The 19,010-nt window shown below is 40.1% G+C and overlaps 1 pseudogene; it reads left to right on the top strand.

The window, feature by feature from the left end:
• LOC102818002 overlaps positions 1-12,193 on the top strand; it is a 13,989-nt pseudogene extending 1,796 nt beyond the window's left edge.
• The last annotated feature ends 6,817 nt before the right edge of the window (positions 12,194-19,010 follow it).

Below are 19,010 nucleotides of genomic sequence, written 5' to 3'. Positions count from 1 at the left end.
TTAATATAAAATTACAGATTAAAAAATAAAAAGGAACCTGAACTTTAAACACAGCTGGAACAATCCACGGTAGGGGTAAGGAGGTAGCAGCGGTGGCAGCAGAAGCGACAAGAGAAGAGATTTCGTTTTTGTTGATTTTCTGTGTCTGTTTGTGATTCACTAGTCTTACGGGGTAGAAGTTGCACGTTCTTTCGAGGGGATCAAGAAGCTGCTGGAGTCGTGGTTCTCCAGGAAGTAGCCCAATGCAAACCAAGAATCTGGGGATCTTTGCACCATCGCAACATCTAAGTGGGATATGCTTTTGAAGGATGCGTAATGTTCAATCATAAATGAGACCAAAACTGACAAGCAGGAAGCTTATGTACTCAGTGAAAGTAACATGTTCATCTCCAAGAGACGTTGCATTTTTTGACTCAATTCAAAGCTGCTTTTATTCTCCTAAGAATTTCATGAAGTCTTCTCATCAAGGGTATCCACACTGGGATTTCCAGGAAGAAATAGAGTTTCTTAGCACAACTGTCCCAAATGGGAAGCATAGTGTATGAATTCTCAGACTGTTGGTACTTGCATACTTTGGATTTCCCAGAGAGTCGTGTAATCAGTCAGCCAGACCAGATCCTGGAAATTCTGATGCGTGAGCTTAGCCCAGCAGTTATGGACCAATTCTACATGAAAGATGGTGTAACTGCAAAGGATGTCACTCGTGAGAGTAGAATTCGTGACCTGATACCAGGTTCTGTCATTGATGCCACTCTCGTCGATCCTTGTGGGTATTCACTGAATGCAATGAAATCGGATGGAACTTATTGGACTATTCACATCCCATCACTCCAGAACCAGAGTTTTCTTATGTCAGCTTTGAAACAAATTTAAGTCAGACAGCCTACGATGAGCTAATCAGGAAAGTTGTGGAAGTCTTCAAGCCAAGAAAATCTGTGACCACCCTGTTTGTGAATCAGAATTCTAAATGTCGCACAGTGCTTCCTTCACCCCAGAAGATGGAAGGGTTTAAACATCTTGATTGCCAGAGTACTACGTACAACTTGGTTTTTTTGTTTTGTTTTGTTTTGTTTTTTACCAGTTTTACTAAGAAGCAGTAGCAATAGCAGAACTGATTAAGAATAATGATGGGGGGAGGGGGGAGAAACACACATAGAAAAAGGTGGTGGCTGCTTTCTACTTGATGATACGGGGGCCATGTTTTCTATCACCACCCCCTTGTAGCTGCAGAAAGCCCAGGATGCAATCATTTTGAATTGTATGCAGCATTGTATAAGGAGTTAGATATCTTGCATGAATGTTCTCTTCTGTGTTTAGGCATTATATGCCACTCTTGCTGTGAAATTTAAATTTGTGCAGAAAACCCTTTTACTGTATGAGACTTTACAGCACTTGTGAAAACAGTTCAGTTTGTTTTATACACAGTGTAATATATCTCCAGGTGCCGTCCAAGATTTCCCACACATTAAGTGTTGGCCTCAGCTGAACCATCTGGAGCTGTTCTATTAAATTGCTGCCAAAATTTTATAACCAGTTACCTCCAGTTTCTAGAACATATTCTCTATGAATAATATTATTGGAACCTATTTCAATTTCATACATTTTTTTGAAACAATTAAAAAATTTTATGAATATTGAAACCAATTTCCATTTCATACAGCTATTTTTTTGCAGCAATTAAAGTTTTTCTTCCAAGAGTGACTGCACTTATTAATTTTGAGCATAACTATTCAACGTTTTTGCTGCCTTTATTTGTAGTCCTTTTATTTATTTCTCTCTCACTGTGGCAGATCCCACCCACATCCTCCAAATAGAGCACAGTGGGGTTGTACTAATAGCTTACTCGCAGAGAAGGGTAGACCTTGGGTTCAAGTTTCTTTTAAGTTCAAATGAATTTGATTTTCCCTTTTTTGATAGGCTCTTTTGAAAGATACCGACAAAAGTATTGATTAGTAAGGAACACTCAGAGGGTGTTGTAGATTGAGAATTGGGTATACTTGCAGAAACCTTATACCATTCTCTGATGCTCAGTAAATAAGATTATCTTGTGAGCACCATGCCTTTACTAACTTGTTAAGTAATAGTATGAATGTACTAAATTTATTAGCTGGGAGACTGCTGGATTCAAAGAGTCAACTCAATTTGGCATATTCATCTTAACTTTTACTTTGTGAGCCATTTCCATTAATAATCTACTGTAAACTTTGTTTCAAAGCAAAAGCAACATCCTTTCACTCTGTGGACTAAAAGTTCTATGACTTTGTGATATATGGGATTGTGTTCTGACTTCATTGTGGTTTTCCTTTCATCATCACTGCATATGATCAAGTAAGTGACTACCCACAGTGAGAAGCATCTCATACAAAATTCCAAATTATTCACTTAATGATAAATGACTTGACATAGGCTTTCAAGAGTTGACTTATTTATTATAAGCAGCTAACAGAAAAATAAAGTTGATCAAATTTTGTATTTCTTGTCATCAATTAAAAAAAAATTCTTCCTGGATTGATGCAGTGATGTTTTATTCCTTCCATATTTATAAATCAAACACTGTTTTCTAGTTTTTAAACATAAAATCTGCTGGTTTGAAATAAAGTGGTTGGAACATCGTTTTGACTTTTCTTTTAAGCACATTGCTTACTGAATGCTTCTTTAATGAAGTATTCAGTCAGTGTGAGCAGTTGGATCCTGTAAGTAGCACAGCACCTAATGTTTCTGGTTTGAGAACGAATATTCAAAGTCGATTCTGTTTTTGAACAGTATGCCAGGAGATTTGATGGCATTTGTTGGCTTGAGGTCTGCATTTTTTTAAAAAAATAGATTTAAGAATTCTAATGTTGAAAAGTACAAACTTGAAAGGAAAGAAAATCCAACAAAATTAAAACTATAGTTTGGGTAGTAATTAAATTAGTGCTAGTCTGATAGGGGAGAGGAAGTTTTGGTGCCATACTTCTCCCTTCATGAATTTAAAATCATTTGAAATGTATTTCTGTATGACAATTTATGCTTCAATAAAAGTTTGCTTAATTAAAAAATATATAAAAACAGATGAATAAATTGGTATAAATCAGGGAATTAGGAAGAGTAAGCCCACAATACTATTCTAAATTAATTGGAGAAATTTTCTCTTTCCATCTTTGGACTGGGGAAGTCCTTGGCAATAGCATGTAGTTCTGATCAAGTTCAAGGTTTAAAAATGATCTTTGAGGTCCATGGAACCATCAAGGGAGAAGAGCGGAGTGCGGGACCCTACCCAGAGAAACAATGACGCCAGAGATGGAGGTAGAGTCGATGTGGAGAGATGGAGTGGCTGGGGACTCTAGACCCAGAGAGGGAGAGGGGCTGTGTGCTGACGACCAGGGGGCAGACTTGCAGGGTATACCCCTTGGTTGGTTGATGATGCATGGAAGGGATTGTAAACATGGCAATGAAATGATATACGATAGGATAAATGTAAAGCTAATGATCTCCCATGTAAACTATCACATAATTCACAATAAAACAATGATCTATTTGGTGAACGACAAGGTCAAGACTTTTGTTGCAGCAGTTCACTGGATGAGGGGGTGTGACCTAGGAAACTAGGTTACAGGACAGAATTGAGGAAGTGAAGTAAGAGTTCAGGGAGGACTGAAGATAAAGGGTTGGTAGGAGAAGACTAGTCTGGGATAAGTACGGGGTATGAAAGAGTTTCGGCAGTAAAGTGGTCAGAGGGGATAAAGAAGTTCTGTTGATGGAGAAAGAGGTTCAGAGGACTTCTGAATGCATTCTTAACACTTCAGTGGTCTGATTTAACTTAGATTTACTTTCCCTTCTGTTGGCTTCCTCATACCAAGAAAAATAAGGAGACTATCAAGAGTTAAAAATCTCCAAGTTTAGGCAGATCCTAGGAGCCCCAAAGAGGTCATTACTGTTCTGGGGAGTCCTTAGTGAGATCATGCCATTGAGAAAGAAGACAGAGCTAGCACCATAGTAGCAAAGCACATAGTCAGTGGGGGCTTTGGATGGAGGACCCTATGAGTAAGAGTTCCCCTTTTTGAAACAGGATCAAATAAAAAATAAATGTACTCTAAACATCAAAAGAACCAAAGTAAAGTTTTTACCATGTTTCCACAGTCGAGAGCACAGGATCAAAAGTGAGACTCACCAGTCAATCTGGAGTGAAGACAAAGACTTCAGTTGTATGCACCTGGGGTCCTGGATGAGAGGTCTGGGTGTCCACTTATAAATGCAATCCTATGCAAGTCACGGCACTAGTACTATTAACAAAAATTGCGCCAAACAACGTTAAACAGACAAGGCTGACTTTATTCAAGGTTACTGAAGCATGAAAAGAAGATATACACAGAGTCAAAGGAATACACAGAGTCACTGAACCAAAAAGAACTGCTCAACATTCTAGCATTTCAGGAGATAGCATATAATCAAGATCTAATGGTATTGTAGGAAAAAATCCAAACTGCACTAAAGGCATTGCTGAAAAATAAGTCCCCAGGAACTGACAGAAAACCATTTGGGATGTTTCAACAAGCAGATGCAATGCTGCATGTGCTCACAAATCCACACCAACAATTTAGAAAAAACTACCTGGCAAAGACATATCAGACAAGTTTACTCTCTAAAATTTATGGAACACTTCAACACCTCAACAAGAAGAGGACAAATAATCCAATTAAAAAGTGGGCAGAGGACATGACCAGACACTTCACTAAAGAAAATATTCAGAGGGCCAACAAACATATGAAGAAATGCTGAAGATCATGAGCTATTGTTGTTGTTGTTATGTGCCGTGGGAGTTGGTTTCGACTCATAGCGACCCTGCATAGGGTTTCCGAGGCTATAAATCTTTACAGGAGCAGAAAAAGCTCATCTTTCTCCCGTGGAACAGCTGGTTGTTTTGAACTGCTGACCTTGCGGTTTGCAGCCCGATTCGTACCCACTACACCACACTAGCTATTGTTGTTGTTGTTGTTAAGTGCCATCGAGTCGGTTCCGACCCATAGCGACCCTAGATAGGGTTTCCAAGGAGCAGCTGGTAAGCTTGAACCGCCAACCTTGCAGTTCAAACGGCTTTGCAGTCTGGGGCATTAACCCACAGCGCCACACCAGGACTCCTATTAGAGAGATGCAAATCAAACCAACAATGAGATATCATCTTACTCCAGCACTGACAGCAAAGTTTAAAACAAAAAAGAAAAGAACAAATGCTGGTGAGAGTGTAGAGAGCCTGGGACTGTAAAATGGTGCAACCACTGTGAGAAACGATATGGAGCGTCCTCAAAAAGTTGGAAATAGAAGTACCATATGACTCAGCAAATCCCTCTACTTCGTATATAGTAGTGTCTGTGTACCATACAGTCGGTTCCGTATACGGTTTCTGAGGCTGTAATCTTTGCAGGAGCAGAAATCATCATCTGTCTCCTGCAGAGTGACTGGTGGGTTCAAACTGCTGACCTTGTGGTTATCAGTTCAACTCGTAACCCATTATACTATCAGGGCTCCTAACTACTTGGTTCATGTCCTCAAAAAATGAGAGTCGTGACATGAATAGGTCTATGCACACCCATGTTTGCGATAACACCATTCAAAATAGCAAAAAGATGGAGACAGCCTAAATGCCCATCAACAGAAGAACGGTTAGATACACCTTGGTACATATACACACAGTGGAATACTCTTTAACACTGAAGAATAATGATGAATCTGTGAAAGACCTCATAACATAGATGAACCAGAGGGACATTATGCTATGTGAAATTAGCCAATCACTAAAGGACAAATATTGTATGAGAGCATTGTTGTAAAATGTTTTCTTGCTAAAATAAACATTCTATGATGGTTACCAGGGATGGGAAGAATGGGAAAATTATTCATTACATACAGACTAGACAAAGGTTAACTTGGGTGATTATTGTTGTTGTTAAGTACCATGGAGTCGGTTCTGACTCACAGTGACCCTGTCCAGGGTTTCCAAGGCTGCAAATCTTTACGGGAGCAGAAAGCCTCATCTTTCTCCCGCGGAACAGCTGGAAGTGTCGATCCGCCGACCTTGAAGTTAACAGCCCGATTTGTAACCACTGCGCTAGGGAAGGCAATATACAACACGAGGGATGTTGGCAAAGGAAAGATGAAGGTAATGGAAGACACAGGGAGAAGTACATGAGTTCAAGTGAATAGAGTTAAATACTGTTAACTGATGGTACATGGAAGGGATTGCAATCACTGTATCACACAACTGATGATCTGTTCTGTAAACCTTCAATCAATTCATAATAAAAAGTTAAAAATTTTTTTTAAAAAAAAGCTAGTAGAGACTAGAACAAGAACCATGTTGAGTGACCAACATGTGGTCACTCAAAATTCATCCAACAACTCATAGATCTTTTTTATATTAGAAAAATCAGTCCAAGAACAAGAAAGTGATTTAAAAAAAAAAAACACCAACTTAAACAACATTGGTGTTGCTGTGAAGTGCCGTCACGTTGGTTCCGACCCACAGCAACCCTGTATAGGGTTTCCGAGGAGCAGCTGGTGAGCTTGAACCACCGACCTTGCAGTTCAAATGGCTTTGCAGTCTGGCACATTAACCCACAACGCCACACCAGGACTCCTAACAAAGATTAGACACACACAAAGAATACAGTGTCTGGTACATAGTAAATGCTCAGTAAGTGTTAGGGGGCAAAAAAATCAATTCTCATTCTTTTGTCAAATTAAAAACAGCAGGTTTATTTAGCATTCCTTTTTTATACAATAGCAATGGCTCGCTTTAAAAAAAAAAAAAAAAGGGTATCTATGTGTTCTGTACAGATAATACCGCATCAAAAATTTTTTTGAAAAATTCCTCACAACAGCATAAAAAATGGAGAAACAATTCAAGTTGTCAAGGATTTCATTTGACCTGAATCCACAATCAATGCTCATGGAAGCAGCAGTCAAGAAATCAAACTATGTAATTCATTGGACAAATCTGATGCAAAAGACCTCATTTAAGTGTCAAAAAAATGTCACTTTGAAGACTAAGGTGTGCCTGACCTAAACCATAGTATTTTCAATCACCTCATATGCATGTGAAAGCTGCACAGTGAACAAGGAAAGCAGAAGAATTGATGCCTTTGAATTGTGGTGTTAGTGAAAGATATTAAATATGCTGTGATGTGTCTCAGGAAAAAGTACGACTAGATATTCCTTAGCGGTAAGGATGGAGACTGACTTTCAGCAAGACGGTGTACTAGGCCAACAGGCCACCCAGACCCTCTACAACAAAGTCATGGGTAATCAAATGAAGGAGTTATGGATGACAGTTGAGGAATCCCTGAACTTCAGAGGAAAAACCAGAGAAGTGGATCAAATACCAACGAGGAGAAAAAGTTGAACAAAAACAATAGGAAGGTCAAGAAAAACAAAGTACCTGAGAACTGAATAACACTCTGCTTTAAAACTACTGAGTAATAGGAGAAAATAAAAATCAAACAAACAAAAATTTTGAATCAAACAAGAATGAAAACAAAATAAAACAAATCTTTAGGACTGCAAAAGCAGTGCTCACAAAAGAAATTTATAAATATATATGCAAACATCCAAAAAGAAAGTCACCAGTTTAACCCATGAACACCAACAATTAGAAAAATAGCAGCCTACAGTCATCAGAATAAAAGAAATAATAAATATTAGAGCAGAAATAAATGTAACAACAACAACAACAACAACAAAAAAAAAACAGAAATAAGTGGAACAGGAAAGAATGAAAAATACTAGAAATTTGTTCTTTGAAAGGATTAATAAAGTTGACAAAGCACTGGCAAATCTAAAAAGGAAAAGAAGGATATGGAAAAAATATTTATAAGAAACTAAATCGATGCCATCATGATAGAATCAACTGAAATAGAAGGAAAAACAGAATACCTTGAGGAACTACCAACAAATTAAAAAATTTGGAACAAATGGACAAATTTATTGAAATACACTACCCATCTAAACTAATACAGAAAATTTGAACAGATTCATAACAAAAAGAAAAGAAAAGAAATTGAATAGGTCATTGAAAAATATCCAAAATTAAAGTCATGGCCCAGGTGGCTTCACTGGCTAATTCTACCAAAAACTTACACCAATTCTACTCAAACTCTTGAATTAATGTCATGAAGTGAGCACAATTCTGATACTAAAACCAGGCAGAGACCTTTAAAAAAAAACAAGTGTGGTGCTTCAGGATCAGCACTGTATTGCAAATCACAAGATCGGCAGTTCAAATCCACCAGCATCCCTTGTAAAGGTGTTGGTGGTGGTTATGTGCCGTGGAGTTGGTTTCAACTCATAGCGACCCTGTACAGATTTCCGAGGCTGTAAATTTTCACGGAAGCAGAAAGCCTCATCTTTCTCCCATGGAACAGTTGGTAGTTTTGAACTGCTGACCTTGCAGTTCGTAGCCCGATTCATAACCACTATGCTACCAGAGCTCCTTATAAACACAGACATTAAAATTCCCAACAAAATTTTAGCTAATAGAATCCAAGAACATACCAAAAAAAAAAAAAAAAAAAGGAACACAGACACCCAAATTCCCAACAGAATCGTAGCCAACAGAATCCAACAACATAGCAATAAAATAACACATCATGACCAGATGGGATTCACACCAGGCATACAAAGATGGTTTAACATTAGAAAAACAATCAACTTAATCCATAAATAAAGCATGGGGAAAGAAGAACATGATCTTTCTTACCAATCGACACAGAAAAGACATTTGATAAAATCCAACAGTCATTCCTGAAAAAAAAAAAAAATCAACAAAATAGGAAAGAAGAGAAATTCTTCAACATAGTTAAAAGAGTACACACACAAGACCACCAGCTAACATCAGTCCCAAAGGAGATTGAAAGCAGCCGCCTTGCAGACAGGAAACAGACAAGGATGCAGTATCACCACTCCTATATTCAATTTTATATTGCAAGTCCTTTTAATAAGGCAAGTAAGGGAAATAAAAGGCATCCAAATTATTAAGGCAAAAGCAAAGCACTCCCGATCTGCAGTTGATATCCTATGCACAGAAAATCCTAGAGATTGATGACGAAAGCTACTGGAACTAATAGAAGGATTCAGCAAAGTGGCATGGTACAGGATCGACATAAAAAAATCAGTCAGATTTCTCTATATTAACAAAGAGAACTATGAAAACGAAATCAGGAAAGCAATACCATTTATAATACCTACCAAAAAGATTAAATACTTAGGAATAAGCCTAACCAGAGATACAAAAGACTTATACAAAGAAAACTATAAAACACTACTTCAAGAAACCAAAAGAAACCTACATAAATGGAAGAACATACTATGCTTATAGTTAGGAAGTCTTAACATTGTGAAGCGTCAATACTGCCCCAAAGAAATCTACAGATATAATACAGTGTTGATCTAAATTCCATTATCATTATATAAAGATATGGCAAAATTCATGGAAGCCCATAGGTTGCAAGAGATAGTTATTTTAGGTAAAAAAAAAAAAAAAAAACCACTGCCAATTAAAATGTAGGTCATTGCTTTCTTAACACACTAACTACAAGATGCATTTCAGTTTCAGAAAATATAAATGTGCATCTTAGAATCTACAAAGAGCAGTACTTTAAAAAACGAACTAAATAAATTGCCACTCAGCTAATAGGAATACTGCTGCATTTGTTAAGTAGGGGCCAATTCGTTAATTACTTTTAAAACTTATATTACAAAAGAGGATTCTCATTATTAATGTCAACAAGTTCATTTTAAGTGATCCTGTTTACAATTTTCATCCAAACACATGATAATGATTTTCCTTATGCTTCATTTATGTCTGATACATATTGACATGGTCAATGAAAAAAATTTTAGTACCAATTACACCACCAACACTTACTACAGTCTGGGATTCAGTTGAGAATCCTTTTTATTCTTCAGTCAATGGAGGTGAAATTGGACAAGCTGAAATTGGGACATTAGCAGATATATCATGGGAATCCTGACATGTGCAAAAAATAGTATATGTAGAAAATATTCAGAACTTCTCCAAATTTAAATTCTGAATTCCCATCTTCATTGATTGAATTGAAATAAGTACATGTAAAATCCTAACTCATAGCCCCACAGACTCTTCAGACAGTCTGAACACTGTGTTTAAGGGACACTTACTTATTTGTCCCCAGCAATAATCAAAGCCACCTTCTACAAAATGGAATTACATATGCCCCCTCTTTCACACACTCCTAAACCTTTACGATTCAAAAACCAAACTAACCGTTACCATGGAGTCAATTCCAACTCATGTGTGTCAGAGTATAACTCACTGAAGCAGGGTTGCCAAGCCTTTCTTCTGAGGCATCTCTGGATGGATTTGAACCACCAAACTTTCTGTTAATAACCAAGTGCTTAACCATGTACAACACCTCAAAGACGATTACAGAGCTCTAAAGTTGTGGCACTGCGGGATAAAGCACTGGACTACAAGGTCGGTTTGGATCAAAAGGTCAGTGGTTCAAACTCACCAACTATTCTTTGGAAACCCTATGCAGGGTTGCCATGAGTCGGAACCAACTCTAGGGCACTTAACAACACCAAATGGATAATGGAGTACTGGTATGGTGCTGCAGGATAATACACTGGACCGGAAGGTCAATTAGAACAGCAAGGTCAGCGATTCAAACCCACCACTGCTCTTTGAAACCCTATACAGTGTCGCTGGGAGTCAGAATTGACTCCGTAGCACTTAACAGCAACAAAAATGATTAACAAAGACAGTGAGCAAGGGTCCGTGCCCTCAGGAAGCTTCCAGACTGCTTAATAAGAAGAGGGTCCTGTTACTTAAGGCACATTATAGTAAGGAACAAATGTGGTTACAAGCCAACCTGCACTTAAGAACCTTCTTATACTTTCCTTGATTGGGGTGGAAGGGGAGTCAAGAAGTATATCATTTGATATGCATACTTGATCCAATTCCTTAAGTAAAGGAATAAGTTATTTAACCAGTCTCCAAATAAAGATAAATTTTTTAATTCGTGTCAAGATGTTAGAAATTTATCTACAAATTTTACTCCCCATAAAACAAACAAAACTATGTATGTACAGACATATAAAAGGAAATATGGTAAAATATTACCAACATTTGAACCTATGTGGTAGGAATACAGGTGTTTACTGTGCATTCTTTCCATTGGGAATGAAATTTTTCATTACAGTTTTTTTTTTAAAGAAGTTGAAGGTATAAAATAGGTACATACACCAAAGAGTTTTCGATTATGGCTACTAAAACTGAAGAACTGAAGAAATAAAGACCCTCGAATCTTAACCTCTGAACTGCAAAGTCGGTGGTTCAAGCTCACCAGCTGCTCCTTGGAAACCCTATACAGGGTCGCTATGGGTCGGAATCGACTCGACGGCACTTAACAACAACAACAACAATTGTCTTACCTCTAGTAGTAGGATCAGCACTTGACGGCTAGCTTCAAAGTCGGCAGTTCAGACCCACCAGCTGCTCCTTCAAAACCCTATACAGGGTCGCTAGGAGTCGAAACCTACTTGATGGCACTTAACAACAACAACAACAAAATATTTTCTCAAAGGGGCCCTGATGACCAGTGGCTAAGGTCACCAGTGGCTGCTAACGAACCCACAACCGCTCAGCAGGTGAAAGATGTGGCCGTTTCCCCCATAAAGATTTCCTTGGAAGCCCTACAGGGTCACTAGGAGTCAGAATTGCCTCGACGGCAATGCATTTTTAGTCTGACCTCACTAAATACACATAAACATTGCAAAAGTAGAACATTGCCTTAAAAATCTGCTCTGGAACCCCGGCGTTTGTGCCAAAAGAGCCAAAGCAAGACATTCAAAGATTACCCCACAACTATCTGCCTTGGGACTTTTTCCGAAGGCACTGCTTACCGAAGGCTGACTCTTCTAGAGAATTCCCCACCTCCCTCAAAGGCCGGCTGGCCGCCAAGATACCAGGTCACGTGGATCGCAATAATCTCTCCCAGTAGCACACACTGAAATTTTTAGACTACAAACAAGTTTGCTATGGGGGAGGTTGGTCCTCAGGAAAGTTAAGCAGAAAACACTACAAATGGGAATAATCAGTATGCCCTCCCTTCCCACAACCTGGACCACCAGAACCCTCGAGCTCGTCTACGCGCAACCTCACCGCTTCGACCGCCATTAGTTCCACGCACTCCATCAGGGGCGTGGTCTACCCCACAGCCCCTCCTACCCTAGCTCAAAGGTTCCGCCCTACACCAGGGGGCTGGAGGGAACCCAGGAGGCGGGCACCCTCACTCCCATCTTCCTTTGGCAGCACCCACTCTCTCTCCCTTGGCCCGTGCTGAATGGTGCAGCCAAAGTGACTGGGTGACTGTCATAGCTCACCACTTTCCAACAATATTCTTGCTGTATCTATTTTAGAGCTATCTCTGAGGTGAAGCTGAAATGGAGACTCGCAGGTATACCATGGCACATGCTGAAAAATTGGGGTGGTTGGTGGTTGTGGCAGTTGCTGCTTTCCGAGGAGTGACCGGTGAGATTGAACTGCCAACCTTGCGGTTCAACGTGACCTTGCAGTCCAGCGCATTAATCCACAACGCCACAACAGGACTCTAGGAAAAAAATAGACATGCTGACAATGCTTAGAGTTTCTCCAAATGTAAATTCTGATTTACTAACCTTTCTTACCTGAAACATATACAAATGCAAACTGAATCCTAACCCACAGTTCCATCTCAAGATCTTCGCATAGTCCGAGCGCCTCCATGTTTTTAACAAGAGCCTCTGTCATTTTCGAGACTCCTGTTCTTGTTATTAGATGCCGTAGAGTTGGTTCTGACTCATAACGACCCTGTATAGGGCTTCTGGGAGTGCTAGTGTGGAGCTGTTAGCTAAGCACTGGACCACAAGGTCGGCGGCTCAAACCTCCCAGCCACTCCTCGGAAATCCTACAGAGGGTCGGAACTGACTCCACGACACACCACCACCACCTTTTCCACACATCAGAGACTGGGTGAAGAATGTGATTCTGATACCTGCAATAGGATAGGATAGTTTTCTGGAGGAGAAGGGCAGAGTCTTTTGGCCAAATGTACTTGGTTCCTAAGAGAGACATTCAGCAAAACAGAATCTGGGCTTCCTCTGGACACTGTTTTATGTGTTGTAAAGGCTGGGAGGCTGGATGAAGGGCAACGCTCATGCTTGAAGCAAAGCAAGACAAAGAGAAGCTGGGCCCTTCACTGGGTGACTGAACCCCTGAACACAAACAGCCCTGGAGTTTCTCATTCTGTTGTATCTCTTTGTAAGTGACAATAAATTACTGCTGGGAGTTCTTAGCATGATGGGGTCCTGGTGTAACTCTGCAGGATAATGAATTGCACCGCAAGGTCAGTTTGAACTGCAAGGTCAGCGGTTCAAATTCACCAGCCAGTCCTTGGAAACCCTATACAGTGTCACTCTGAGTCAGAGCTGGCTCAAAGACACTTAACAACAGCAGGATGATGGGGATGTGGAAAGTCCAAGAGGGGCATCCAGGATGCGGGAAGTTCAGGAGCTCTAGCCTGCTAATTCCACATCCGGTCAACTATGTTGGTTTTGCTGTGTCTCTGTAATGTACACTGGACACCTGGCATGTCAGACACTGTTCACATATTTATGCATACTTGTTCATGAATGTTTAATATGATTGAGACAATGCTGGTGTTGCATCAAACAAATCCGCACTAGATAAGAGATTTGATTCAGAAGAAAGGCTATTGCAGTAGGGAAATAAAGCTAGATTTTTTGTTGTTTAAAAACAGCTTTATTGCGATATAAGTCACATAACGTAAAATTCTCCTTTTAAAAGTGTACAATTGAATGATTTGAAATATTGTGGTGTAGTTAATTACTTCATATAGCTGACTTGCTGGAGTCCTGGTGTGGCACTATGTAGGATAAGCACTGGACTACTAACAGCAAGCTCGGCAGTTCAAATGCATCAGCTGCTCCTTGGAAAACCTAGATAGGGTCGCTATGACTTAGAACCGACTCAATGGCATTTAACAACATATTCGTGCTTAGTTTTCCATGAACATTTAAGATGGTTGAAATAATGCCAGTGTCAAAACAAATCTAGACTTAGATAAGGAGAGATTTGATTCAAAAGAAAGTTATTGCAAAAGGCTGTATATATATTTTTTGTTTTATGCATTCCACAAAATGAATGGGTGGGACTATGCAAATAAGATGCTTGTGACTCACTAAGAGGATTGGACAGTTTTGGTGCGTGCACGAACCCCTTGCAGGGATGTTGTTGTTGTTGCTGTTAGGTGCCTTAGACTAGGTTCTGACTTACAGCAATCCTATGTACAACAGAATGAATCTACTTGGTCCTGCCATCCTTACAACTGTTATGTTTGAGTCGGTTATTTGAAGCCACTATGTCAGCCTATTTCCTCGAGGGTCTTCCTCTTTTTCACTAACCCTCTACTTTACCAACATAATCTCCTTTTCCAGGGACTGGTCCCTCCTGAGAACATGTCCAAAGTACTTGAGTTGAAGTCTCTCAATCCTCACTTCTAAGAACCATTCTGACTGTACTCCTTCCAAATCAGATTTGTCGGTTCTTCTGGCAGTACGTGGTACTTTCAATATTATTCACCAACACCAGAATTCAAATGCAAGAATTTCCCCCCAGTCTTCCTTATTCACAGTGCAGCTTTCACATATATATGAGGCTATTGAAAATACCATGGCATGATCAGGTGCACCTTAGTCCTCAAGATAACATCTTTACTATTTAAAACTTTAAAGAGATCTTTTGTAGCAAAATTGCCCAATTCCACATGACATTTCTTTCCCTGACTGCTGCTTCCATGAGCATTGATTATGGATCCAAGCCAAAGGAAATCCTTGACAATGTCAATATTTTCTCTATCATGATGTCGTTTATTGGTCCAGTTGTATGGATTTTTTTTTTTTTCCTTTACATTGAGGTGCAATCCGTACTGAAGCCTGGAATTTTAATCTTCGTCACTAAGTGCTTCAAGTTCACTTCATTTCCCACAAGTAAGTTTGTGTTATCTGCGTATCACAGGTTATGAATCAGCTTACCTCCGACCCTGGTGTCATAGTCATCTTAACATAGTCCAACTTCTGGATTATTTGCTTAGTATGTTGTCATTGTTGTTAGGTGCCATTGAGTTGGTGCCAACTCATACTGACCCTATGCACAACAGAACAAAACACTGCCCGGTCCTGGGCCAACCTCACAATCATTGCTACGTTTGAGCCCACTGATGCTGCCACTGTGCCAAGCCATCTTTCCAGGGTCTTCCTCTTCTTCTATGACCCTCCACCTTACCAGACACGACTGGTCCCTTCTCAAATAACTTGTCCCTCCTGACATCATGTCTGAAGTATGAGAGATGAATTCTGGCCATCCTGGCTTTCAAGAAGCAATCTGGCTGTACTTCATCCAATACAAATCTATTTGTTCTTTTGGCAGTCCATGGCACTTTAATTATTCTCCTCCAACACCATCACTCAAATGCATCAAATCTTCTACGGTCTTTTATTCACTATCCAACTTTCATATGCATATGAGGTTTTTGAAAATACCATGGTCAGGTGCACCTTGATCCTCAAACTGACATATTTGCTCTTAAACACTTTAAAGAGGTCTTTTAAGGAGCTCTGGTAATGTAGTGGTTACGAATCGGGCTGTGAACCTTAAGATCAGCAGTTCAAAACTACCAGCCACTCCGTGGGAGAAAGATGAAGCTTTCTGCTCCCATAAAGATATACAGCCTCGAAAACTCCATATGGGGTCACTATGGGTCAGAACCGACTCGATAGCACTTAACAACAACAACGTCTATTTAGACTGCTCAGCATGTCAACCAATATTTACAAAATGTGACCTCTGAGCTTCAATCCTTAACACAAATGGATCAAGAAATATTGCAAGAGCTTAGATGCACTAGAGGCTGTGGTCCTACGGAGTGAAGAAAGGCAACACGCTTTGTGGGATCACCAGCAACTCACCTGCGACACAGCATTTAAAACTATGTGTATCACTCCCATGCTCTTTAATTCTACTGAGTCCTGGGATAATATCCAATGCCAACTCCACAGCGCCTTTCCTTTACCTCTTGGGCAAGATATCCATAACTTGCAAGAAAAATGACAAAAACAAATGCAACAACTTAAACAAGAGGCTCAACCTTAAAAATTCGCTTTCTGGACTCAACCTTCAAATGTGGATTTTCTCAGCCTTTGCAGAAAACAAAAGTAAAAAATTAGTTACTTTTGTTTTCTTACAGTCCTAAATGTTGTCTGCCAGCAGCTTCTTTGAACAATGCACGCCGATGCCCTGCTCACCCTATACCAGCCCCCACTCCTCTCTCCTACCCCAAGATTCCTGAAAAATTTCCCCCATGCTGAACCTTCAAGAAAAACAAAAGGGGAGAGATGTAGGGACTTAGGATTTGGCCACAAGCCAGAGGCCTGGTCGAAAGTGGGCATGGCGGCCCCCGCTGGCCAAAATCGGAGGGGTTCAACTGGTGTCAGTACTGGAAACAGTACGTGCTGGATACAGCAGACACGGCCTTGATAGATTAGCAGCTTAGTCTTCCAGAAAGCACAAAAACAACTTCCTGTAAGGTCAGCATGTTCCTTATCCTCCACGCCCTACCAGAAAGAATTCGCTCCCACTTTCGCATACTCTCCCCTGCTCTTGGTGACTTGCTTCAATAAAGATCCGCATGAACCTTGGTCATGGTCACGGCTGTTCAGTGGTGGCCTCCCCTAGGTCCCTCGGTGCATTGTATCTGGACTCTGAGTAGTCATTGTCTACGCGACACCTAGGATATCTATCTTTATGAGTTCCGTTTCATTTTTGACAGCTTCCAATTTTCCTTGATCAATACTTCATACATTTCATGTTCCGATTATTAATGCATGTTTACAACGGTTTCTCCTCATTTTGAATTGTGCCCCATCAGTAAACGAAGGTCCCAAAAGCTTTGCTCCATTCATGTCATCATAGTCAACTCTACTTTGAGGAGGCAGCTTTCTCCCAGTCGTATTTTCAGTGCCTTCCAACCTGAGATGTTCATTTTCTGGCAATATAGCTGCTATTCATTAGGCTTTCCATGGCCAAGCATCTGAAGTCAGTCTACCTCTCCTCCTTCCTTTCTGTCTCAGTCTGGAAGCTCAACTGAAACCTGTCTACCCTGGAACTTTACTGGTATTTGAAATGCCGGTGGCAAAGCTTCCAGCATCAGAGCAACATGCAAGCTACCACAGCCCGACAAACTGACAGGCAAGTGGTAAACCATGGCAACAGTCAAGAAAAAGATGCGCTGATGAAAGAGTTGTATATAGAGTTCCTATTACTGCCAAGTTGATTCTGATGCTGAATTTTAATCTGTTACTCCCCAAATGAGTCCTTGTGTGGCATTGTAGGATAAGCACTGAACTGCTAACCAAAATGTCAGTGGTTCAAACCCACCAGCTACTCCTTAGAAACCCTATATAGGGTCACTATGTTCCAAGGACTTGACGGCACATAACAACAACTCACCTAATGAACCTGCTATAACAAATATACTCTCTATATATGGTTTTAGCAAATTTATTCTGTCAGAGTTTAGGAGGCCAGAAGTCTGAATTCAGAGAACCTGCTCTAAGGGAAGGTTTTCTCTCTGTGTCAGCTCTGGAGATAGATCATTAACTCTTTCAAACATCTGTGGGCCTAGCATTCCTTAGAGATCTGCATGTGTCTTGGCATCAATCCTCCCATGGGTCTAGGATGTCCTCAACATAGAGAACTTGTGTCCGAAGGACACACTTTGCTCCCAGCTCTTTTGTCTTTTGTCTTTGATCTCTGCTTCCTTGTTTATTTTTTTTATTTTTTTTATTTTTTTTATCTCAGAAGGGATTGAGTCACGATACAACCAAATCTTATAGGTTGCATCTGGCCTAGTTAATGTAACTGCCGCTTATCCTGCCTTATGAGCATCATAAGGATCTCTTTGCAACACATAGCATAATTATATCTGATTGCAAAATGAAGGATAATTAAATAATACTCAAACTCATGCCTGAGTCAAATTGACACATATTTTGGTGAAATGCAATTCAATGCATAACACCCCATAATTGTGAATGTGATCTGTGAGTTCTGTGTGGCCATGGTAACAAATTAGAAATACAGAGAGTGCCATGGGATGGACAACTGATATCAGAATTGTGAAAAGGTTAGAGAAAGGAGGTATGTCTGACCTCCACCTCACAGGATGATCTTGAGCTTGATCCGCCTCCTACCTCTTGCAGTTAGAGAACTTTTGACTCCATCCCATTTTTACAAGTATAGTCCCAGAGTTATGCAATCATTGCAATGATCTAATTATAGAATGTTCCCATCATACCATGAAAAGACATAGCCATGAGGAGGTATTGCCTCCAGCGTCCTGTACCCATTAATCTATGGATTTCCCTAATCTGGATATTTCACTTAATTAAATCATATTCTGTGTGGTTTTTAGAGATTGTCTTATTACATTTGACATAATGCAATCAGGTTTCCCCATGTTGGAGCATGGTCACTCCTTTGTTTGGCTGAATAGTGTTCCATTGTATAGATATACCACAATTTCTTTATCTAGTCATCAAATTGATGGACACTTGGGCTAGTTCCACTGTTTGGTCGTTATTACTAATGCTGTTATGTATAAGTTTTGGTATGAATGTATGTTCTCATTTCTCCTCGGTATAAAAAGATAAGTCAAAAAGTATTGCTACAAGTGGTCGTGTCCCCTCAGAGCAAACCCCCTTCCAAGACTAAGACCCAATGGGAATAATAGCAAAGAAGTTGCGAGCTAAGCTCTACAACGTTCAATAGACTCCTGTGAACCCGGGTGGAGACCTGGTTGGCCAGCAGTGTGGCAAGACCTGGGGACTCTTGGGCCCAGAGTCAGTGACATAGCCACAGAGGACTAGAGCAGAGAGTGAAG

The sequence above is a fragment of the Chrysochloris asiatica genome, unplaced genomic scaffold, assembly GCF_000296735.1.
Source record: "Chrysochloris asiatica unplaced genomic scaffold, ChrAsi1.0 scaffold00498, whole genome shotgun sequence".
Classification (NCBI taxonomy): domain Eukaryota; kingdom Metazoa; phylum Chordata; class Mammalia; order Afrosoricida; family Chrysochloridae; genus Chrysochloris; species Chrysochloris asiatica.
The sequence above is the reverse complement of the archived record's forward strand: the minus strand, read 5'-3'. Positions and strand labels throughout refer to the sequence as shown.